The following is a 26815-nucleotide window of genomic DNA, read 5'->3' as shown; positions in this document are numbered from 1 at the left end:
GTATAACACATGCTTTACACAGAGGCTAAAATAAGAATGAAGTGTCCTGCAGAGACAGACGATAAATTCGTGTTGTACCGGAAACACCGGAACTCAAGGAATTTCTGACTCATAAGAAGAAAAGCTACTGCTGCATTACAAACTAAACTCGGTTCTTATCTTAAACCTTTGATTTCATTTGCTTTATGCAGTAATCGAGACTTTTTTACATTGCCAAGAATGGGATATTCTAAAACTGTTACCGTAACTTTGTTAATATTAAAGATATTGACAGTTTAATCAGTTTCCAGAACGTTACGCTTCACCAAAAGCTGACAAATTAGGCGAAAGTTCTCAAAATGTAGCCATATTTTAAGACCCTATATCTCGATAATGTGGAAATAGCGGCAAATATTTTATGTGTCAAAATATGTATCACTAAGCACTTTTGATTGCTACTTGTTTATTTATTTATTGCATTATTACACTATGCTTGATATTCCCTGGTAGGAAGGTTAGGAACCGTTTTAATTGTTCGAAAGGGAATGTTTTAGGGACTAAGATCCTTATTCTACCTGCGATTTTGGGGACTATAACGATTTTTATATACTAGAAATTTTAAACTCAACTTCTTTTTACTTTAGGCATGAGTGTTGATCATGTGTCACCTGACATCACTTTTATTTTCGATGTAGCCCATGAAACGTGAGGCGAAGCAGCAAGTAAAAAATCAAAATTGCACAAAAAAAAAAAAAAATGCCACGCTTGAGGGGGAAAAAAGGAATAGAAGTTGAGCAAAGATCTATCGCAAAGAACGAAAAAAATGATAAATAAATAAATAAAATTATTGAACAAATATAGAAAAATTTAAAATGGGAAAGTAGAGTTTCGAGATGGGGAAAATGTGTGTCAGTCAGTCTGTCGGTCTGTATACCTGTTTCTTAACAACTATTGAGGGAATAGTTCGGTTCGAGCGAACTTTATTTTTGTTCGAAAGATCTCGGCAAAGATACTTCCTGCCCCTATTTCATTGATTTTTTTTTAATTTAATTTTGATCCGTTCAAGAAAACATTAGTGCCTGTAGGGAAATTTAAGGTAAATATAGATTCCGAACTTAAGGACGGATATGCTTAGAATAAAATTGGTTGAAAAAAAAATATTGAAAAAGAACACTTAGGGGAGGGTGGGACACACTGAGACAAAGCTATTTTTTGGATGTTTTTAATTATAATCGATGGATTCTGGGACATAAAGTTGTTGCTTGTGTTTGCAATTAAATAACCGGTTTTTTTTTTTTTTTTTTTTCACTTCCGCATGCATCGATTTATAAAATTTTCTTTTATGAATAAAAATGAGCCATCTGATCACTTTCATTGATTTCCTATGTAGCTAATTTTTATTCAAAATACTTAGGATATGCTCTAAAAGAACACCTTAAAATGTCGAATTAGAAGAAAAACGCGGAGTGGGGTGCAATGAGACAGTCGTAGTTGGGGTAGGGTGAGACTGTCCCACTGTGCCCCAGCTTGAACCTCATCAAAAAGAAAAAAAAAATGCGAATTAAACCACGTAAGGTGAAAATAGGGACATTTTTTGGAAATTCTTTGAGAAATTCATTTGTAACTCACCTTCTAATTTCAAGTGGCATTTCAGATAAAGTAGATCATAATAACTTTCAAATTATAGATAAAGCTGATACAAAGAGCCCTCTTGTTTCAGTGTAGCAGTGAGTATTTTCGTAGAGTTTCAGAGGATAGCCACAAACCGAAGAGAGAAAAGGTTGAGTAATGAAGAAAGTGTAGAAAAGGGTATAATAGTATCATTGCAATTGATTCTCCAGAAAAGCAAATTTTTGAATTAGAAAACATAAAACTAGAAACTTTAAAGAAAAAAAATCAAAAAGTATTGAACAGATCTAGGCCTTTTTTAAGACAACTGATGAGGTAAAGAAATTAATTGTTGGATCTGACATTTTATCTGACCATATTGACACATGCGAAAATATACTTTCTGTTTTTGAAAAGTTATATCGTGTGAGACTTGAACGAGACTTTGTTCTGATAGAATTTGCCGTTAAATAGAAATACTTTTACGTTGAAACTGTCCTAATAGTAGCTTATAACGATGGAGACTTGTACATTAGTTTTTGCACAAAAGTAAAACCATTTTGACTCGTTTTAATTGACCATCTGTACCAGATGTTGCATCTGTTCCGAATAAAAATAATAAATGGTTGATAACAGCTCCTACGAAAAGAAACGATACAAAGCGGAATGAATCTTTTTTGTGTTTTGAAAGTATCGATTTTTATTTAGATGTACGATAAAACTGGAATATTTTTTTTCGTTGTGATTTAAATTTGATTTTAAACGTTGAACATATAAGTTTCACTCAACCCTACATGCTGTCTGCCTAGTGCCTTGTATGCTACCTCTCTGTACCCGTATGCTGTGCCCCAGGCGTGGGGTACAGTGAGGCAAAATTTTACGTTTCCTTTTTTTTTATTATCTCAAAAACTTTAAATATTAATGAAATGTTTTTGTGTCTCAAAAGTTTGTATGCTTAAGCAGCATTATAAATCCACCAAAAAATTTTCTTAACGAATCAAAGTATTCAAATGTCTTTAATTTTATACTTTTCGTCTCGCTGCACCTCACCTTCCTCTGAAGATTTTTTTTTTCGATTTGGCTATTTTAAGGGTATTTTTTGAAAAATTCAGATTTTGTTTAACACTAACACCTATGGCTGAATTTCAAACCATTTTATCTAAGAGTTTGACGGCAGGAAAACATACTTTTTTGGCACCAAAAATCGAAAAATTTGTGCAGATTCTGAATTAATTTTCAATTTTTGGTTTCATGACATAGGAAAAAATTAATAACAAAAATCAATACCATTACCGCGTCATGTATATGAGTGCGACTTTTCAGTACTGAAGATGGAATTTCGCCTTTTTAAAGAAAATCTACTGACGAATTTCCATCCTGCAATTAAGAGGTTTTTAATTAGAATTTATTTTTATTATTGCGATTATTATTATTGTTATTACTATTTATTACATAAATTATTATTATTACTATGATTTCTATGATTATTATTATTATTTCTATTGTTATTACTACTATTGTTATTATTACTATTATTATTTATTACTATTACTATTAATATTACTACTACTATTATTATTATTATTACTATTACTACTATTATTATTACTTTATTACTATAATCACTATTACTATTACCGTTACTATTGCTGTTGTTATTATTGGTATTGTTATTGTTTATTATTATTATTTAATATTATCATTGTTATTATTATTATTACTAAAAAGTCGCCCGTCAAGGTATGACGGGTGAGAATTGCTTCTACATTTGAACGAAGCCATTGCCTGTTTGATGCTATTTTGATAGTTGAACTTGTAACCCTAACTCCAGTGGATTAGCCCTAAACTCCAGTAGGTAGAGTTCATTTTGTTGACCGTTTTTTAGTTTCTTCATTCCCCTGAAATACAGTCTTACCAATAAAAAAAGTTAAATTACTGGATCGAGTTTAGCCTTGTCGCAACAAAACCTTTCCCTGCATGTCAGACATTACCAAAACATATTATCAAATTATCATGCCGAAATTTCATTGTTGAAGCACGCGGGTTGCTCGATCATCGGCTATTATTTATATGAGGATTATTGAAGATTAAAGGACAGAAATCCGCCAACCTTTTTTTTAAGACGAAATTTCATCTTTAGTTTGAAATAAGCAGCACCCATATGCACCAAAATTATTTGCACGAATATTAAATAATTTATAACTTTTGATAACTACTAGGAAGCTCCACCCCCTACTGACTGACGCTCACCAACCCCCGAAGATTGCTTCGCAATCTTATTTGATTTACAAAGATTTAAATCATCTATGAGAAAGAATCAGGAAAAAAAACCGCGTTCCGAGTTCCAATTTCGAACAAAATGAAAATCCCCCTCTCCCTGCCGTATAAAATGGAATTTAAGAAAAGAGTTCATAATTAGAACACAATACTGCTCCAACAAAAAGACAAATTGAAGAAAAAAATTCTTTGAAGAGCCCCCCCCCCCCTTTCCCAAGTTCCAAACTAACTTGTACCAACTTGCACGGCTATAGGTGCTAAGGTGCTCCTTAGCATTGCAAAACGGCAGTTTTGTACGATCGAAAGGTCGCTTTCAATTTCGTGGTCTCTAGTAATATGTTTTGCTCTTTAGTTAAGGACTTGAATTGAGTTCAGCCTTGGATTTTCCGTTTAAAGAAAAAAAACTCTATATGCTGCTCAAATTGATTCAGAAAGTTAGAACAAGCTTGATTTGATTCAGAAAAAAATCTCTTTTTAACGACATCGTATGTTAAGGGGTATGGTAAATCTTTCATACCTTTAATAGGCAATTTACGTGAAATTTAAGCTTAAAAGATTGATGACCAAAGAAAAAACTAATTCAAAATTTAAAATATAAAACCCCAGACGCACATCCTCGGGGCTCGAAGTCATTTTGTAGAAAATTTCAAGGCTTCAGGTGCAATGGGGTCTTCTCTACGCAAGCCGGCCACAGACTTCCCTTCTACAATTTCTTTAGCCTTACTCTTTTTTTTTTAATATGTGGGGAAAACTAAGTGAGTGCGTGTGATCATACGTGCGTTTTAAGACGTATCCAATCTTAGATTTAGTTGTTAGAAATATGGATTATTTAGTACACGCACAAAGAAGTCATGTAGTTTTCACATCAGATTTTCGTTACGACATAAAGCTAAACTAACTACTTGGAAAAATTAAAGCATAAACTCCTTTAATTAGTTTTAATCTTGGAAAGCACATACTTTGACAATCTTACAAATCGACATCTTTACTTAAACGTATTTTTAGAACGGTATAAGATTTTTTCCCCTTTACATATCCTTTCTGGCACTTTTTACAAGATTTTCACATGTAACACGGCACTTAAAGAACATGTGCTAATCCATCTGTACGTCTCCAGCTTAACATATTACATCTCTAGATCTTAACTTATCAGTTGGAAATATGCGGCGGTCAATATCTAAATGTAAAAACAAATTTTAATATTATCAGCGTAGCTTTATCAGTTTTATATAACGATTTTTTACAATACATATCCTTTCCAACACTTTTAGATAAGATTTTCATGCATAATACCGTGAATCAATTGCATGTGATAATCTCTATTATTAGCATAGCTTAAGCTTATCACTTTATGTAATATTTTTTTTTACTTAAGATATACTTTTCGGCACTTTAAATTAAGATTTCCACACGTAACACGGTATTTAAATCACCTGTGCTAATCCATCTATTACTTATCACATTACGTCTCTAGACTTTACTTAGAACTATGCGACGGCCAATTTTCTAATGTAAATATAAATTTCGAATGTTATTAGCACAGCTCCAAATCATTTTATATAATGATTTTTAACATAATATATTCTTTCTAAGTCTTTTAGGCAATATTTTCATAGATAACACTGAAAAATTACATGTGCAATTCTACCCTTTTACTTAAACATTGTACGTCTCCACACTTTATCTTATTACTTAGGAATATGCGACAGCGAGTAACTTAATGCAAAAATAAATTTCGAACACTTTAAGCATAGCCTTATCATCTTTATATAATGATAAGGCTATGCTGACATTACCTATCCTTTTACATCACCTATCCTTTATATTTTTACATTACCTATCCTTTTATACACTTTTACGCACGATTTTCTCATTTAATACGGTGCTTAAAGAACATACAGTGGTGGACTTAATTATAAGACACCTATCTAATTTGACAGATAGCGGAAAAAAAAATGTTCAGAGCTTAAAAATGTTTTATCAAATGCGTCAAAAACATCAATTTATTCTGTTATCCTAAATAATTATTTTATAATCATGATATTTTCCTATAATTTAAAGAAAAAACTTTAAACCATAATGGACAAAATTATAAGACACGAACCGTTTATTCCAAATACAGTGGTCAACATAGTTGGAAGACACTAATGGTCTAACAGAAAATAGTCTAACATATTTATTCAATATTTGGTGAAGCCACCATTGTTTTTTATAACATGAAAGATGCGATTCGGCATCGAATCTATCAGTTTTATCAACATTTCGCAAGACAGTTCTTCCCAAGCGCATTTCATAGCATTCTTTAGGTTTTCGACACATATAAACTGACTCCCATTTTAGTAAACCGTACGAGCTAAGATACCCCGCAGGAGAACATAGATACTTTGCGCTGAAAGCCACTTTTTTGTTTCGTGTGATGCATGAATCGGCACGTTATCGTGCTGGAAAGTTGTTTTCGCCACAAGAAGTGCACCGTATATGGCTAGTTGATCTTCAAGAACATTCTGACACTTTTCGGAAGTCATTCTTGAATGCACAAAAACAATATCTGTTTTCCCTTGAGCCGAAAAACCAGTTCAAACCATTACTGAGCTTCCGCCCATTTGGCGGCTCATTAATACATGAGGAGACTTCGTAAATCATGCTGATAATATTAAAATCCGTCAAGCCCATCCTGGTTAAACTTTTCTATCATCAGAAAATAACACAGAGTACCATTTAGAGGTCCAGGCTGTAGTTTTTTTAGCGAAGTTAAGACGACCCATTTTGTGCTGGTTTAGAAGCGGTAGTTTTTTGTTCATTTTCTTATATTTTACATAGGAAGCATAGTACAGCATTCTGCGAATGGTTCTCCTTAAACTATTCAGTTTCAAAGCATTTTTAATGCCTGTAGTGGTCATATTTTTCTGTGTAACGTGCGAAAGCACATGGCGTCTGTCTCTTGAGGACAAATAAGGAGTACGTCCAAAACTTTTAATCATCGATACATTAAGTCCTCTTTTCAAAACAGTGCATCTAGAGCTCTCAATAACTTTTGAAATATTACTAATTGAAGCACCCGTTCCATTCATCACAAAATTTCGCGAATTACACTTTCTTTTAATTCTGTACCTTGTGGCATGCTTGTAAATGAGTGAAATCGGTTCTGACGCCATAACACCATATAGAAGATTTGCGTATTGCACATTATTTTCGAAAAGAGCAGGTGTTTTAATGAAAACGTTAGGGTGTCTTATAATTTTGTCCATGGTATTTTTAATTTTTTTTATTAATCTCTATTAAAATATCATTTCTGCAAAACAATAACTTGTGATACAGAATAAATTTATGCTTTTGACGCATTTGAGAAAACATTTTTAAGCTCTGAATCTTTTCTTTCACTATAGGTCAAATTGGATAGTTGTCTTGTAAATATGTCCACCACTGTATACTTATCTACCTTTTACTTAACACATTACGTCTCTAAACTTTGCCTCATTGATTAGAACTATGCAACGACCAATATCCTAATATAAATATAAATTTTGAATATTGTCTCATCACAGCTTCAGTTCATCAATTTTTATAATGTTTTTTTTATGTTACCTATTTTTTCTGGTACTTTTAGGCGACATTTTCACATGTAATACGGTGCTTAAATAACATCTGGTAATCCCCCTTTTACTTAGACGTCTCTAGACATTACCTTATTACTTAGAAATATGCGACGACCAATATCCTAATGTAAATATAAATTTCGAATATTATCAGCATAGCTTCCGGCTTAACGTTAAAACAAGGCTCGTTAAGCTAAAAATTCCCATTCCATAAGCAGGTCTTGATTACTCAGCAACTATTTGGAAACTGCACTAGCCATTGGTTTGCGGTACAAGCCCTCAGGCATTGACTCATCAAGTTACGGTCACAGCGAAATTACATATCCGACATTAATCGCGTGAGGTCGGTTCACCAAGAGTGTGTAAATTGCTGATCTATAATTCGGAATGATTAAGGCAACTGGGGCAAATCTAACCATGGAGGTTTCTCAGCTGATAATGTTCGGATTCAATAGGATGAAGTACGGAATGGCGAAATACTCGAGCCACGTAAAATGGAAAATATTGTTTCATAATAACTTGCTTAAACTAAATATAAATTATATTTTCTATTTTTGCGAAATTGATGAAAACGGTGAAATACTCGAGCCGCGTAAAATAGAAAATATTATTTCATAATAACTTGCTTAAACTAAACATAAATTGTATTTTCTATTTTTGCGAAATTGATGAAAATAGTGAAATACTCGAGCCGCGTAAAATAGAAAATATTATTTCATAATAAATTGCTTGAACTAAATATAAATTATATTTTCTATTTTTCTGAAACTGATGAAACTGGTTTTAACTTGTTTCTATTTGAAACGTTGAATTCCTCAATTCATATAGTTGGGGAAAAGCTATCATTTTCGTTCTTTGCTTACTAGCACATACTTTTTACCAATTAAAATCATTATAGCAGTACATACTTACATAAATGTAGTTATCGGCCGTGGCGGCCTGATTGGTAATGCGTCGGATTCATTACCTAAGGGTCCCGGGTTCGATACTAGATTCAAAGATCCTCCGTGTTCATTTATGCTGACTTGAGCGATGTGCCCTGGTTGCAAAGTCCAAGTTCATCAATAACTCTAGGGTACTAGATCAGGGATTTCTCGACTTCTGGTCAGGGTCTCTTCAGGGCCCCATCAAACCGGTTAATCCACAAATAGTACGAGTGACCTCGGAGCTTGATTTGATGTATGTACGTATGTGTATGTCAGATTAATATGAGAAAGAGAGAGAGTTTGCGTGCATGAGAGAAGAGAGCAAAACGTTGTGTGTGAGTGTGTGTGTAGCTCATTAAGAACGGGCTTGCTGATAATTAATAGGAATCGCCGTCATTGTATTAATTTATTCGCATAATGAGAATGAATGCCTTTAATGAAATTTGAATCATAATGTTTTTTTCTTTTCTTTTTTGAAAACTTTCATGGTGATTTTTCTTTAAATGAGTATTCTAAGAGATGAAAGAGTACTAAATAGGACAAAAACCTGTCACTCACACTCACCTGGTCGATGGGGCAACCGAAACTGATGAATAGGCTTTGTGATTGAGTTTAAGAGAACGTGTACCAATTTTCTTTTAATGTGATTGGTACCGTGTAACTTCTACCGACTGCATACGTAAATAAAAAATCCAATCATCGATAAACGCCCTCCCTACAGAACCCTTGATTTTAAGCCATATTTTTAGTCCTAGTAAGGTAAGATACATGCATGTAAGGACAGTTATGACTGTCCTTAGTGACCATGATCAATGACGAATGCTTTGACACCGTGGTACACCACATGTGCTTTGAAGCAATTATCAATTATAAATACTTTAACGTCCTGGTCAATAACAAGTGTTATAAGTGTGGTGAATTATCTTTTGCTAACTGTGTTTGTACGTACTTTGAGCAGAGTGCTTGTATGACTCGAAATATTCTTTCCCGTCTTTACATAGGCTGTTAATCTAAACCCAGTACTTCGTGAGTGAACTGAAATACATTGCAATATCCCATTCTGAATTGAAATAGCTCTTTTATTGTGCGTTTGGAATGTCTGCGGTATCCATTCTTTTTAATGTACCTGCCGTAATAACTTCTTGTAGTTCCGTCAGAAAATAATTCAGCTTCTATTTCCCCTCTTCCCCTTCCAAATTTGGTATTCTTTTGTTGCAGTTTACACATTATGTTCCACGTTCTGAAGATTCAGTAGGTCCCAGTTGCTTTGACCTTTTAAACCAATTTCCGAAAGTTATCACAAACCAGTTTTATCTATTGGTGTTTCAAAAGTTTTATCTCTCCTAGCAGCAAGACGATAACATTCAAATGTTAACATTCCACAAACCATACCAAATATAGTAAAAGCTTTTTAGACTATTAATGTGCTATTTTCTTATATCGACATTTTCTGATAGTATACAACGGTTTTGCTTTTTTTTCGTATTACTCAATCTTCTACACTGAAGAATGTACTTTTCTGGTGCATTTTCCAATAGTATAAATAACTTTCTGTACAACGGTTTTGCTTTTTATTCGTATAGCTCTATCTTCTTCGCTAAAGAAAGCACTTTTTTGCAACTCCGAAACATGTGCATTGAATTTGAATTGAAAATTTGAAAAACAGCATGAGATTTATCAACGATCAGTTGGATCACAGGTTAACAAATAATTTTGTATTTTCTTGTTTTTCTAAGTTAAAAGTTACATGAATAGTTGCTCTCTCAAACGATATTATTTTTAAAGGATCTCTGAAATTATGTAAATTTTATTGGCAACGTTGAAATCCTCCATGTAGTTTACAGCTTGAACAAAGGTCAATATTTCACTTTTTGTTGGCTGCTTATGTTTTTTCCCCCATTTAAGATAATCATTGTATGCATAATTATTGTCTCAAATGGTTAAAAGAAAAACTTTTTGCTTACAGTAACTAAAATACTTTAGTAAAAATTTATGAACTTTTGCGGGTAAAAGTTAGTCCAAATACTTTTCGCATTTTCGTAAAATATTTACGTTCCCTTAGTAATTTTTTATTTACGCGATGAAACAACTCCAAGAAAAAAATCCTCATTATGTTCTTAACGCTACCAAAAAAGTGCTACTTACAAAATAGTCTTAGCACAAAAATAATTAAATAAGATATAAAAAAATACTAATATAAAGTACGAAACCACCGTTAGAATATCAATGTCAACCAGCACTGTGGCTGCCTTGTAAACTTTTTTTCCCTCTAATTTTTTACTCTAATACAGAGTCAATTTTGGGCCTAGCTTTTAAGAAGCTAAAGAACTTAGTGCTACTCTAAGAATCTTGATTAAGCCTGAGAGTAACGAAATTAGGAATTGGCGAGGAAGAACGCCACAGAAGCTGTTGAAAAAATCGCAAGTTATTCCAGGGAGCAAAGTGGGAGCGCGAAAAAAAATGGCCAGAACGAATTAGAGCTTGGGTAACGAGAATAATTGGAAATATTTTTTTTCATTCGTTTTCTCGGAGGAAGAAATTTTTTGGAGAGAATTTTTTTGCTCGCCATTTTTTTTAAGGTTCGAATTTGGAGAACGAACGCTGTGGTTTGTAGCAGGTGTGTTAATCGTGTTTGAGGTGGAAGTAATCACTTTTATCAGGTGGTTAAGGGATCAGAGTAGAAGTTAAATTATGCATTTTAAGCAAGTTACATTTCAAAATATTCGGTTATTTGGAATGAATTGGTTGGCGTTCAGAGAAAATTAGGATAGTTATGTTTCCCTTTTTAAGCAGCATGGATGATATTTATCAACACTTTTGCAAGAATCTAACGGCAGCAAAATTTAAATTAAATTTGATAATTGCCGAAATATTGCTTACCGAATGCAAGCTGGCATACAGGATAGCCAGGTAACACGCAGGTGTGATAATGGATTCAAGTAAAATTTTCTGAAGACTTGAAGACATTGTGAAATTTTCGGAAACTGAAAGAAAACTCGACATCCTCTCCCTCTCCTCTTTCCCCGTAAAAACTCTTCAATTACGCCTATAAAAATCATCGAAAAAAAAATTTTCTTTTCATTTTCTTTTTGTTTTAGAATTTGTCGTCAGTCCAAAATTTTCAGATACAACAACCCAAAATTTTCGGAAATTTCGGATCTCAAACACCCATGGGTAACAAGACCACTACTCTTTTGTGATTTCTCTTAATGTTCATTTCAGAACGAAACATTGTAAACTAAAGAATGTACAAAAATTGAGATAAGATCTGTAGTAGCAGATACTTGCACTAGTTGTTGACTCTTATAATGAAAACAAATATTGATAACAGAAACTCTGGTGCCAAAAGATAAGCTAAAGATAAGATAAAAGATTATGCATTGCAAATGTAAAGACCAATTTTTATTCCGGGTTCACACATAAATACCTTTTATGCCGCGACCCAGCTCCAATGTGCATTACATGTAATGTAAATCAAACAGTGTTGCATATTTTAAGTAACTGTCCGAATTTTAATCAAATACGTTTTAAATATTTTAATCATTTTAATCCATCTTTGAAGGAGTTGCTGGGGGGCAAACCCCATTGCAATTTGTACTCCTTCTTCCTGGAGATTGGCTTCTTTTTTTTAATTTAAGGTTTGTCTCGTCAAAATGTGATTTTGTCCTTTTCTTTTTATTCAAACTTTTTGTCAACATATTGTTTCCTACGTCATCTTAATTTTTGCATGTTTTTATTACTTGTTTTAAACTACTCATATTTATACCTTTCTCCTCAAAACACGCTTACTTTTATCATATCTTGACTTTATACTTATGTATATAATTGGTACTAAAAAATTGTTTGGCGAAGTATAGCCCTCAAGGGCTCTTGCGCCATTACAAATAAACAAACCAACCAACCCATTTTACAATTTCCGCTGTTAATTTAGTTTTGCTTCAAAAAGAGTTCACTATTAACGCAGTGTCCATTGTTGGTGCTAGTGTGAATTACTGGTAGTTTTAACTTAATATTTATAAATTCTTTTCGTTTATGCTACAGTGTCACTTTTCTTAAATGAGTTTGATATTCACGAATTTCTTCTCTTGTCATGTAAATTAAGATTACATCACATATTTTTTATGGCATAGTTCATTTTAAAATCATCTTGTTTCATGACCATGCGAGCAAGAAAGAATCGCTGTTTTTTATTTTTTAAAATGAAATAATCTAGAAAATATGAAGTAGCACAAAGTTATTCGGACTGGTTCAAAGATACCCTGAATGTTTGTCTTTCAGATAAGTGTAGTTGTATGTTTCTTCATTTAATATCGTATAAACTTCTTAAATATGCTTTTTATTTAATTTAAAAGGACTGGAGGCTTTTCTGTACAGATTTCAACGTATACTGCTACCACCAAACTCATTTTGTCCAACTACCAAATTTGTGATGTCCCCTGATGAAAGAAATATTTTTTTTTTTTTTTGTAGTTTAACGTATGTCTGCGGTTTTTTTTTTTTTTTTTTTTTTTTTTTTTCATTTTACGTTCGTTTTGAAATTTAGTTAGTGTTTGATCATCTATTTTTAACTACATTTCTTTTTAAAAAAAGTAGCATTCTTGAGCTCTATTTACTCATAAACAATTTTCTAAGTCATTATTACAAAACTAAATAAATAAACAGTTTAAGAATTTCTTAACGTTGGAAACCAAAACATTTCCCCTAAAGGGGACAAGCTTGAAAATTAGTCGAAGCAACCATAAACATGCTGCCTATTCATGAGCTGTGCTAAGCACATTAATGATTTATGAAGATACATTCCAGAAATTCTGCGTAAGTGATGATAAAAGCAATATTAGGCTTTTCAGCATGTATTAACAAATATTATTAGTATTATAATACTATCTTCTGCACTATTTTAAGCCTTGTCCTTCACCGTAACGGACGCATTTTGTTGTTCAATCCCTGGTGGACATTTCCGGCCACAATGGCGTCTGTTGACAAATCATTCTTGAATGCGCCAAATCAAAATGATTGCTTCTACAACTTCTATCGTATCAGCGACCGGATGAGGACATAAAGACAACTGGATTATCATCCAACTCCAGGCTTCCACAATTCATTCCCAACCCCGCAAGCATTCCAAGAAGACCAACCGAAAATTATTTACGGGGGAGAGTATCCGCTCCTCCAGCTTCCTGCTCCGGTCAGTTTATGATGGTTTCCTTTTTGCCATCTAAGCATACTTCGGCTGTGAAAAGAATTCTTGAATCTTTACGACTCCATCTTAAGTTGATTCACTTAGTTAGGTGACCATTCTTTCAGTGATTTGTGGTCATGCACATGCAGCCTTTTGAAAATAGTCGACAAAACTGTATGTCTCTGTTATGTACTTCCTATTCCATGTTTATTGCATCAGACCTACAAATGTTTATTTGTATTCCAAATTCAATACATTCTTTAGTTTCAGTTTCTGAATTCAGATACACAGATTCAGATACACAGATATATCCTGATTCAGACATCTATGAAGTCTGGAATACCGGTGCAAAAAAAAAAAAAAAAAAAAAAAAAAAAACGAAGTATATTTTTTGTTGCATACCCCCTTTTTTTTTTTGTATGAAAATATTTGTAAAAGAAATCTTGTAATTTGGTCAACAGCAACCCGTGCCGACTTGTGTCTAGAAATGAGAACCAGCTCTTGTATACTAGGTCAAATAGGGTAAAAAAAATTTGGAAATTCGAAATTTCAAGTTAATAAAACGTTTCCTCTATGACGCCATTACCACAAAAACATTTGTCCATTAAAAAAATATTTAGGTACCTTGCAATGATGTTTAAAATTTAATTTTCTTCAAAAGATTTATTTTTTCCTACGTATTTTTCTTTGAATAAGAAAGATATAATTTTTGAAATTATCAAGTTGAAAAATGCATGCAATAAAATAGGCAATTAATATTAAATAGAAAATTTTGCTCTCACGCAATATTTAATTCTCCCACATAGAACTCAAAAATATGGATTTTTTTCAAGTTAATTTTTTCATTTAAAATACGTTATTTCTTTATCATTAATTTTCAAATGTTGACTTGAAAATGTGTTAGATAATGATTTCTTATCTTGATATTTTCTTTAAATTTATCTGTATTTAAAAAATGAAAGAAATCATTTTTTTTTAATTTATAATGTTAGGCCTCGTGTTGGATACTAAATATGTTTTAATTTGTATAAATGTTTTTGTGGTACATGTGATGGGAAAAAGAAGGCAAGTTTTCAACCACTTAAAATTTCAAATTTTCAAAAAAAAAATTTCTTTTTCGATTTAACCTAGTACATGAGTGCTATTCACACGTACAAACGCAAATAGGCAAGGGTTTTTGTTGCTCAAATTTTGTAAAATCTTTTTTACAATTGTTTTGATACCAAAGAAGAAAAAAAGAAGACGATATGACACGTGAGAAGCGAAAAATAGCAAGCACATTAGACTCCCGAGGTTCAGCTACGGGATATGCTAAATATTTATCTGTATGGAATGGTGGCATAGAGGCCGTGCCCGCTGGAAGGTTAAGAATGTCATCTAGAATTTATGACATCATCTGACGTTTCGTCTCTTGTAAATTATTAGTCTCCGTTTCCAACCACAAAAATATGCATAAAAGTTTTTTAGGCTGCATATGTACATTGTTTTCATGGGCAACAAATAGAATTGTTTACATAACTTATAAATTAGGCATTTTTTACTTTTGTAATATGTACAAAAATAGTAATATTGTTTTAACTTGTAAATGATGAATGATAACTGATCACTCTGCACAAATTCAGCCACCAGAGCAGGAAAAATTGCATGTTTCAGTTTTATGAGCCCATGTTCCTATCTTTTTCTATATTTTCTATTACACGGGTAGATAATTTGATAGAGATTTTTAAGCAGCGCAAGCGCATTTCAGGCTTTGAAAATCAAAAATCCACTTTAAAATTCTACTCAATTCCTTATCCGCTTCTAATTTTAAATTAAAAAAAATTGCGTCGTAAAAAGGGGAAGGAAAAGTAATTGGAATTTTAAAAATATTACACTCGAAAGTTTTTTTATTTATTTTAATTTTAAGTGTTAAATATTCAAAACGATAAAATCAAAGCAGTACACATCTCTTCTTTCCCAACTATCCCCCTTTCCCTTTTCTTCCACAGAAAATTAGTTACTTTTACGGTAATGATTACTATATATACAGAGAGAGGGGGGGGAGAAGAACGCCGTCTTCCAAAATATTTGTTTAGTTTCTTATTTTAAAAACAATACAAATGTATTTTAAATTGGTTTCACCATCTTTTCTTCTGGTGAGTTCCCCCAAAAAACTTTTCACAACTACAGCTCTGTGTCTGTATGTACAGTATATGTGTATAAATGCACATACTTATACATCATTATCTGAAGACCTTTAACTAACTTTTGTTCGACTAGAAAGACAAATAAATGATTTGGTTCAGCTTCATAATCACTCCGGCCAAATTCTAATGTCCTAGCACGCGTGAAAGATCCGAATTATCTCCTAGCTTAAATTCCACCACTGTCGTTAACCCTCTTCAAAGTTCTCACTATTCCATTTGGCCAAACAGCTCTCAACAACAGAGTGCCCCCTCATGATACTAACAAAGAGTGCCTGCTTCTCCATATAAACGCTTCACAATCGTTATCTTGTCTGAGATAAGGGTGGGCTGATCCCCGCGGGGAGAGCGCCAACGACGTCCTGCGAAAGAGCCAGAGAGAGAGAAAAGTATGACGTCGTTAGGCCTAATGCCCCCTGACCCCTGGAGCAAAGCAGGCGAAAAGAAGAGATAATTCGCGTTGTTAACACTGTAGCACTTCTCTCTTCTTCCGGCACCACCCCCGCTCTTTATTCTCGCGTGAACCAGACGAGGAAGTTAACCTCTTGGAAGAGCTCTTCCTGCACTCTTTTCTGCTGCCAAATCATTTGACGCCAAATTTTTCACGCCAAACCGTTTAAATACACAGTCAAACATATTGTTCTGGTAAATCTCCGATTGAATGTCAATAAATTACTTGATCAAGCACAATAGCTATGAAAGTAAGATTTATGTATTTCATTGAATACATTTTGTAGCATATACTTGGGCGTAAAAATTCTAACGCGGTTTTATGTGAAAATCAATGGTATATATACATAAATAATAGGTTGTCACAAAAAAAAAACGAAAGTCGATGTTTCAAGTCGCACACCCTCTTATATATTTTCTTTTAGGTCAAAACAATTGTAAAAAAAGTTTCATATAACTTAAACAAACCGAATCGAGAGAAAAAACATTTCTACGGAAGTTTGAAATTTAATGTTGATAAAACGTTGCCCCTATAGCCCCACATGTCCAAAAATATTTATCCAAATTTAAAAAATATGTAAGAATCTAGCAGGAGGCCCCTACAATTCGTAATTTTCTTCAAGAAATTGATTTTGTTCTATATATTTTTATAAAAATGTGAGATATATTCTAAGAAGAAAAGTATCAACAGTAAACTCGGTGATTAGCACTAAATAGAAATTTTTGCACCATTGCAATATTTAAATCTCCCACATAGAACTCAAACTGTAAATTTTTCCAGTTTGAGTTAAATTTTTCATTTCAAATATATTATTTTTTTCTAATTCATTTGCAAATGTTTATTTGAAAATGTCTTCGTAATTCATTTTTTAACTTGATATTTTTTTAAAAAAATATATATGTAATTTTTTAAAAAATAAATCGAAAAATCCATTTTTTGAAGAAAATCATAAATTTTAGGCCTCTCGATGAACACCTAAATATTTTGAATTAGGATACATATTTTTATGGTACAAGTGGGTTATCGGGGCAACGTTTTATCAAAATAAAATTTCAAACTCTTTAAAATATTTTTTTTTTGTTTTATTCGGCCTAATAAACTGGGCTGTTTTACACTTTTAGGCACAAATCGTCACGGGTTGCCGTTGTTCAAGGAACATGAAACTTTTTTTACGATTGTTTTGACCTAAAAGGAAAATTATTAGAGGGTGAGCGACTTGAAACATCGATTTTTTTTTGGGGGGGGGGGACACACACACACACTCTATTTTATATTATATATATATATATATATATATATATATATATATATATATATATATATATATATATATATATATATATATATATATATATATATAAAGCATATAGAATAATTATCCACGAGTCAATCGACTATCGAGAACATGTATTTTCGCAGCAAAAAGCAAATACCAATAGCTGTTTTTTTTTTCGGACGAAGATTTTTAATTTTAAATTAAATTGTTTTTGTTTTATCTTTGCATTGCAATTAAAAATGGATGGAGTTAAATCTTTCGTATTATTTACTTCTCTGTTCGAAAACGTGATATTTTTAGCCGTTAAAAAGAACAAAAAAGTGAAAGACACGCATTATTTAAAATAAGAGAAAATATTTTTTGCCGGTTTGCCGACTTGAAATTTCCTTTTTCAATTTTTCCCTAATTTCCCTCGTTTTGCCGACGACATGAAATCTTAAAATATTTCAAAAGATGAAATTAAAAGGGAAAATGAAGGGAAGGGAGGAAATTTCGTGTCGAAAAAAAGAAAAAAAAGTAATATTTTACTTAGTTTAGTAATTGCTTCAAAACCCATTGAACGTAATGAAGTTAAAACTCAATATTAATTTGAAAATAAAGAACATAAATTGGTTTGCTTCAGTTAGGAACAAAGGTTGGTTAAATTAGTTGGTTAATTTAAATATGACAGAGTGAAACAATTCAAACAGAAATGCAATTGTTCCTTTTTCCTACACGAGTTCAAAAAAATTTTTTTACAACTAATGCACTTTTTTGCATAAGGTTATAAAACATTGCAACGAAACAACTTTATTTTTAAATAACTGTACTTCTTTTTTGGTCCGATATTGCAATCACTATGTAGAATCAAAGCCTAAGGTAATCCGTAAATTTTATTACACTGCAAGCACACAGTTGTCTAGGAGGAAACAACTTTACGAGGCATTGCCTGGCTTTTACACAATAAAATGCCCATTTTTCAGTAATATTTATTTAGATTTAAATTTATGATCAACAACAACTAAAACAAATTGTGCACAAATAACGGCAAATATGTTGAAAAAAGATATGACAGTTTACAAAATTTTAGTTAAAGCATTCGAAATAATAATATAAGCATGTACTAATAGTATTCGCTAAGTTCGGAACAATATTATTAATACATCTCTATATAGTATAAAATGAAGTGTCCAAAAAGCGTCTGTTTGTTTGAACTCGCAAAACTCGAGAACTACCCGGCAGATTTCGCTGAAATTTTCACAATTTGTTCCTTTAAGTCCTGAGAAGGTTTGCAGACCAGTTCGAAAACAATTCGATGGATAGTTCATTTTTTATTCCAATTTAGGCCCAATTTTCACATAAATTCCCGAATATGGGGATGAAAAATTACTCGCAATTAGTAATATTATATATCGTTGGAAAGGGAAGAATTTTCCGCATTCTACGCAATTGGTTCCAATGCTCTAACTTAATTGCGACGGGAGTTATTTACGTTTTTAGCTCGAATTTGTTTAGGCTTAGCTGAAATTTAGGCACTTCTTTCTTCATTAAATTTCTCAATAAAAAGTGAAGGAATTGTCCTACAGTTTTCTTTTTCACACCATTGAAAAGAGCTACCTTTTTTACTCCAGATCTAACTCGACCCTTGGTCGGAAGTTTAACCCTCTATCTACATTAGAAAAAAAGTTACAAGCGAATTAAATGAAGTTCAAAAATTTGTTCCCTATTCAAGTTTTTAACCATTTTATTTTGCGTTTCCACGGTAACGCTTTTTGAATCCATTATCCATCTTTCTCATTTTCAATTCTGAAACTTATTTTATTTTGTGTTTCCATGGTTTCGCTTTTTAAATCCATCTTTCTCATTTTATTTTAATTTCTTAAAAGTATTTTTAATTTCTGTCGTCATTGTTTGGAAGGGAAATTTTGCATGATGATTTTTTTTTCTTTTATTTATGCCTGATTGTTGAATATACGTCGCTTGACACAATTTTTGTTTTCAAAATAGACCGGGCAAAGCCGGGCATTGCAGCTAGTTAATGAATAAAAGTACGGCGGCATCTTCTGAAGCACCCAAACCTATTTTCGCAGCTGTTTTTTTTTTTTTTTTTTTAATAATCTGGAACTGGTTGCCATAACAACTTAAAAATAAATTTTAGCACGCAAAGACGAGTATTACACTAAATTGATAAATTTTGAAGCAAAAACTCTAACTCATCATCTTTCCTTTCATGAATTATGAAGATCTTTAATATTTTGCCGCAAAACATATTCATCAGCTTCAGAAAAACAAATTTGATGATGCTTACTACAGAAACAATCTCGATGCCGCAAACAATCGATTTCAAAGAAAACAAAGAAGTCTCAGTCAATTTCATTACAAAATGAGGTTTTATACACCATTATCCAAAGGTTAATGAAAATCCGAAGCAAACAAAGGACCATTAAATTATACTTTTTCTAATTTCCAAATTCGAGATTTTCTAAAGAGCGTAAAACCAGTTAATTTGAATAAAGGCTTTCATCACAATTAAGGTTTTTGATAAAAATGACATTATGTCGGAATTAATTCCTTGTTTAATAAAGCCTTCAAAGAAAAATCGATTGAATGCTTAGGCTTTCACCGACAAGTTTTCCCAACTGCATAAAAAGTATTGTTTTTAAAATATGTAGCTAATTAATTTTGCTTTGGATTATCTAATTTGCAGGTAAGAGGATATATAAGTGAATAATGGTTCATTATTTCGAGAAGAAAATGTTTTTGAAGTTCAAGCCCTTTTTTAGTATATGAGTTAAAAACTGCAGTTTAAAAGAGTAATTCTTATGGTAGATTGATCTATGTTGATTCAAACATGTGATTAAATTGTAATACGGGTTTCCTTTCCTCTATTTCAGAAACAAAAATTTAAATGAATAATTAATATCTTCACTATGCAACAGTTGCCAAAATTTGGATACTTTTTGAAACTTTTCAATTTTGTATGCTTATAGTAAATCTTGTTTTACAAAATGCAAAATCGTATGTAGTAATTTAAAGTCAATTTAATACTGAACTCAATGAGAAATATTTGAACAAAATTCAAATATTTTCGCTTTTTAATAGCAGACTTGTAATTTGATTGCAAAAGCCAGTCTTTGTTCCACAGAACAAAGCAGAATAATTATTTGTTTTTATTTCAGACTCTGCAGGCATTTGATTGGTTCCGACGACAGGAAATAATTGGTCGAAAATTCGGACATTACAAACCACTCCATAACTGTGTTCGCTAAAGTGCGTATAACGTTTTAGCATTGTAAATATTTTATTTTTTTCTCTTTTTTTCGCATTCTGTTCAGTATTAAATCGTCTATAAATGATCTACACAAGTTATCATTTTGTAAATCGTAACGTTTTATATAATCATTCAGAGTTTTTTAAAAAAATTGAAAAGCATCCATAGTTTTGATCTCATTGTATGTTTAATGTATTTTGTTTTGCGTTATGCGAAAATAAATTTTGAGGCATATGAATAAATATTGTTCAATAAAACTCTAGGCTTCAGCTCCGACTAGTTCTTGAGATAAACTTTATAAGCTTTTAGAATTTGAAACCCAAAGTAATCATTCAATCATTTCGGCACAAACATTCTTTTCGCCTAAAATATCTTGTTAGATGTGTTGTGAACTATTTACTCACGTCAACTTCTATCCACTCATATTTCTTCTTAAATTATACATATTATGAAAGGTACGGTTTCAGAATGCATGTGTAGTAGTACAGTAATTTTGCATTAGTAGTACCGTAAACGCGAGCTACTTTGGCCCTAGGGTCCTTCTTTGGCCCAAATGGAGAGAAAGATACAACGTCCTCTATAAACCTTCAGGGCGCAATGTTTTCAATATATTTTAGCAGATTCCACTAGAGAGCATCCCCAAGCACTCAATTATGTATACCATCCAGTTCTATAGCTCTGCTCAAGAAGCAACACTAGTGGTTCTGCGTTCCTTGTGCTAACATGTGTCTTTGTGATTTCTCAAACTTTTACATGTAGAAGCAGTTCTACATCACCTAAGAGTTTTTTTAGTACCTATTTACGAGCATTATTTAATACTCTATGACATAGTATATTTGTACTTATCATTTCTGTTTAGGCTTTTTTTTTTTTTTTTTTTTTGAATTGACAATGACAACATATCTCTTATCTGAAAAATTATGACCTACTTTAATCCAGCATAAAACTTGAAAAATTCCTACAGAGAGATTTGGAAAAATAAAGAATAGCTAAAATTAAAACTCTAAATAGAAAAACAAGAAAACACCCGGAGTACTCGGCAATAGATAAGGAGACAGGTTGCAGACTCAATTCATCAGGGCTCAGTTACATGACTTTCATTATGGAAGATGAAGAGGAAATAAAAGTTGCAGGAGGTTTAGAAAAAGGTTTGCGAGTTGCATCTGCTTCTTACAAATTTTGTTAAATTTGTGAGAAAGTTTACGGAGCTTTATTATTGCAGAATGGAATGAGCTTCAGTTTCCAAAGATAGCTCGTCATGCGAGAGAAGAAGGAGCTAAAGTTGAGAGCAATGGAACGCACCAAAAAGTTTAAAAGTGACCGAAAAAGTAGGGGATCCTTTGTTTTACGAATTGTGTTATCTTAATAACATTATTCAACCTTCAAAACTGATGAAAACGTGACTGTTCTCTGTCGGTAATTTCTGAGACAATAACTAGGTATTCACACACATTTTTTTAAAATTATTTTTCGTAAAACAAACATGTGTGACTCAAAGTTCTTGCAAAATGTATTTTTCTTTCCAATAAAGAAATTCCCCTATGAGCACACGTCTTTCTTTGGCTCTAGTTCGTTCTACAATGATTTCAAATAGGGAAAACCACTTTGGGCCAAAGTAACCCAAAAGCAAGTGTATCATTGGCCCAAATAAAAAACAAAAATAAAGGGTAAAAAATACTTGGAAATAAACTGATAACTATTCAAAAATTAAATTAAGAGATCTCTATGTGTGTAAAACAAGTTTCCACAACTTGGAAATATGAATAGATACAAAATTATTAAGAAAAGAATGATAAAAGTCCAAAATCGGGGTTAAATTAGCCCACGTTTACGGTAGTATAGTAGGGAAATCCTGATTGATCAAATTACCTTATATATTCTTTTGAAAAATCAGAAAAAAATATTTTTGAACGACCTTTTATGATAAAAAATCAACTATTATTTTTTATGTTAAGAATATGTTAAGAAATTAAATAAGTAAAATAAATTCTAAAATTCAAAATTTAAGAAAAAAAACTAAATTTTTAAAGCCTTTACCAGCACACAAGCAGAATTATGCTTTTGAAAAAATATTTTAAACAGTAAAGATGGGAAATAAACATTCAAGATATTTTTGAATAATCCTGCCAAATCATTAAAATCTTTCAAAATAATACTTTAAGGCTCTCTCTAAAAACTCTGAGAAACTCTGAACAATAACTGCATAAAACATTCAAATTAAAAATGAGCTTACATAGTAGAAAACTGGTGCTCGGTACAAAAAAAAAAAAAAAAAAAAAAAAAAAACTGAAAAGAAGCATGAGACAAACTTTAGAGTTTTGAAAAGAATGAATTCAAACTGACTGAATACTGTTTAAATTATCTCGCATATCATATTGAAATAAGTTTTAAAATCTTCTTTTTAGTTTTTATAGCGTTATTATTTTTCCATTTTTAACTGCGAGCAATTTCTAAAAAATAGTGTCATAAAAGAAAAAGTGTCTAACATTTTATTTAGTTTAGTAATTGCTTCATAAGCATATGTACATTCGTACATAATATAGTTAAAATTCAATATTAAGTTGAGCATAAAAAACATAAATATGATTGTTTCAGTTCAAAGCAATGGTTCGTTAAATCAGTTGATCAGTTTAGATACAATTCAGGCTGTAATACAATTCAAACAGAATTGCTTATTTACTATTTTGATAACCATTAAGCGTGAAATCGCAAGTGTTTTTTTTTTTCAAAAGAATGACCTTCCAATGACCTTAAACGCAATATTATAATACAGTTCATCTACCACCACCATTTAATTTATATAATTTTCGAAGAATAATTCAAAGTGGAAAGAATTGCTACGTGTGTACTAATTTCAAAGACTTAAAAATTTATTCTTAAAATATTGTACTCTGCTTTCGATTGTTAAAAAGTTATGATATTGATTTATAGTTAAATTAGTGCACAAAAAAAATGGACAGTATGAAGAAGAGCAACGAAAATTAATAAAGCATAGAATCCGAAAAGATCGTTCAGTGGAGGGGTAATGAAGGTAGTTACCCCCCCAAGGAGTCGGAGGGTTTAGACGCAGTCTTAGTCTATATTTTTATAAAACTTTTTCAAAAGCGTGAAAGCAATTTTAAGAAATCTTTTCAGAAAACGAATGTATTTCACAATAAATTATTTCAACGTTTTTTGAAAAATGGAAAAATTGGATAAATTTTCTCTCCCCAATAACCTTTTAAGAAATAATCCTAGTCGAATCTTTTTTTTTTTTTTTTTGTCTTTTTTTTTGTCTTTTTATGTCTGTGTGTTTATTTATTTATTTATTTTTTTCATTCATTCATTTTTTGCAAGCTCTTGGAGAGGACACCTCATTTCCATGTCTCATTTTCGTTGTCAGAACAAATTTACTTAAATAAGAATTTTTAAAAAGATGTTAACATTGAAGCCTAAGCGGAAATTTAAGTCCTTTGTAAATCTTTGTCTAAGAAGTGAATTTGTTCTGAACAAAGTTTAGCGGCACGAACATTTTACTTATCAAATGTATTTCCTTATTTTTTAGTTGGATTTTTTTCTGAAAACTAGTACGTATGGGAAATATTTATCTTCTCTCCTCAATCTATTTATTGTGGGTAAAATAAGTTTATATTCAGTATTTTCAAACCGTATTCTATTACCACCAAAAGATATAAACTCTAGAACTGCCTTTAAAACGTCTGAAATACAGATTAGATTTACCCGAATGCACAATAAGAGGCATACAGAAAAACTTAGTACATCCATCATCGAAAAGTTGAGAATCTTGGTATTTTGCACTATTTTGAAATTTCACAACACCGGTTTCAGCTGAGGTAAAATAATAGTATTTTCATTACGAGCAGCAATAACAACCAGATTTCAATTAAAGAGTTTTCAATTTAACATATTACATATATTCAGTAAGTAACCGCCCTATAGCCAGGGCTAAGGCAGGAATACATGAAATACACCGGTTCGGTCACTCGTCTGGACATTGCTAATTCTGAATTAGCTACCAGTTTGTTTGGCACTCTAGGCTTACTTAAGAGGTTTTCCGCCTCCAGCTTGGTCACTTCTATGCCGGGCTGATGAGTGCTAATAAGCACGAAACTGCAGTCCTCGGCTGGAGTTGACTGAGCCGGCGGTGCATTTCATGTATATTACATATCTACTGTTATTTTTAATGTACATTCCTTTTCGATGAGAGAGTAGCAAGGTAAATCTATTGACGAAAACATTTGGCTTCAAAAACACAAATTAATTGAACATCTCTAAATAAAAGTAGCGGAAAGAGCATAAACCGATATTTTTTATCACTACATTATGTGATGAATTGCATTTTCTTGCGTTTATGTGCACCAAGTTGTTATTTTTTTCACATCTACTTGCCTATTTCTGAAAGTATATTTACAAATGTATTTATACTATGAATAATTTACTCCAAACATCAATTGCTGCAATATTTTGTTATATATTTTTAAATATTTCTGTCAACTGTACTTTGTTTCAAGAAGAACCTTTTCTTTTGCCAAATCTATTGGTAATTTATTGTCACCGATTGTTGTCCTGTCTTGCTATTTAGCTGTATACTTAATGAGATAATATTTAGCCTTCATATAGTGCCTTCAAACTTTGCATAGGGGAAGGACAAAGTGAGCTGGAAAATATTGTCAGGTATTTTCATAATTAAAAAGAATTTTGAAAATAAAGCAAAAGCGAACAAAAGAAACTAACAAAGATCAAATTTAGCTAAGTTCTTAGTAATGTTCAAACCAAAGGGTTATTAAAAAGCTAACACAAACCTATCCTGATCAAGAAGAAATCGATGAAGGTGATGTTAGTATGTATGTTGAGGAAATAATCGTCTCTCAAAGAGAAATTACGATTAGCTATAAATAAAAATAATGCTATACACAATACGAAAGAAACACACAAAAAATGATGTATCCAAAACCAGCAGGCAAGAGACCTAATTATTTTAAGATAAATGACTGCGAGGCAATTGGAGAAGGTGTACCGAATCCTATTAGCAGTACCATGGACCAGTGTGAATTCAGAAGGAGTATTTTCAACTGGAGGAAATTTCTTCATCTGAATGATGTATCATCTTAGTGTCCATTCAATCCATTAGGTTTATTACTATAATTGATTTTTTATTATGACACTTGCTCCTTCATTTTGTATATGTTCCCAATTAAATTATAGCTAATGGGCGATTCTTGAAAAAAATGTTCCGTGCGTAACGCTGTTTTTATGTTATTCAAGTAACTATTAATTAAATATGAGATTAACTGTTATGCTTTAATAGTATATTGAAGCATGGATTGTTCCCCAACAGTATTATTTTTTGAAATAATATTGTCTAATATAAATTGTTAATATAAAAACTTGAAAAATCAACCGATTTGGAAAATACTCTAAACAGAAAAACACAAGCACCGCTTTGGTTAGCTGGAAAAAATTAAAAAAACTAAGCTTTAAGCGCGGGACATTTTTTCGAGAATCGCCCTAATGCATTTTTTTCTCATGGGACTTGGTTAATAAAACGTAAATTGCGAATACGAGAAAAACATAGAAAGAAACAAAAAGCAGAAGAAATAAGGGAAAAAATGACTACACGCAGTAAAGATGACTCGTTCAAAAGATGTAATATCTCTATTTTACGAAAAGAACGTCATTATACATATTGTTTTAATATCACGTAATCACATTTAGTTGCAAAAACTGGGGTTTAGGTAGAACATAGTTCGCAATTTATTTTTTAGTCATTGAGTTCAAGGTGAATGCAGCATCTTCCAGGATTAAAACACTTTGCTATTGTTTTCCTGGTCTTAATGAGAAAAAAAAATTATCTTTCACTATTTATAACTTTTTCATTGCAATATTGAAAGCGACGGACTGTGCTTTTCGGTTTAAAATGTAAAAAAATGTGTCCTCAAACAATGTGAAGAAGAAACAGAAGTCTGTGAAATGCATTTCTCATTTCTTAGATTAACTTTCAACAGCACAGATTAACTTTAAAAAAAAAAAGGAAAAAAAATATCGCGTAATTTAGAACACAGGGGTTCTCCAACTTTTTCGACTCACGGC

Source organism: Uloborus diversus, chromosome 9, assembly GCF_026930045.1.
Source record: "Uloborus diversus isolate 005 chromosome 9, Udiv.v.3.1, whole genome shotgun sequence".
NCBI classification, from domain to species: domain Eukaryota; kingdom Metazoa; phylum Arthropoda; class Arachnida; order Araneae; family Uloboridae; genus Uloborus; species Uloborus diversus.
This window is presented reverse-complemented; position numbering follows the sequence as displayed.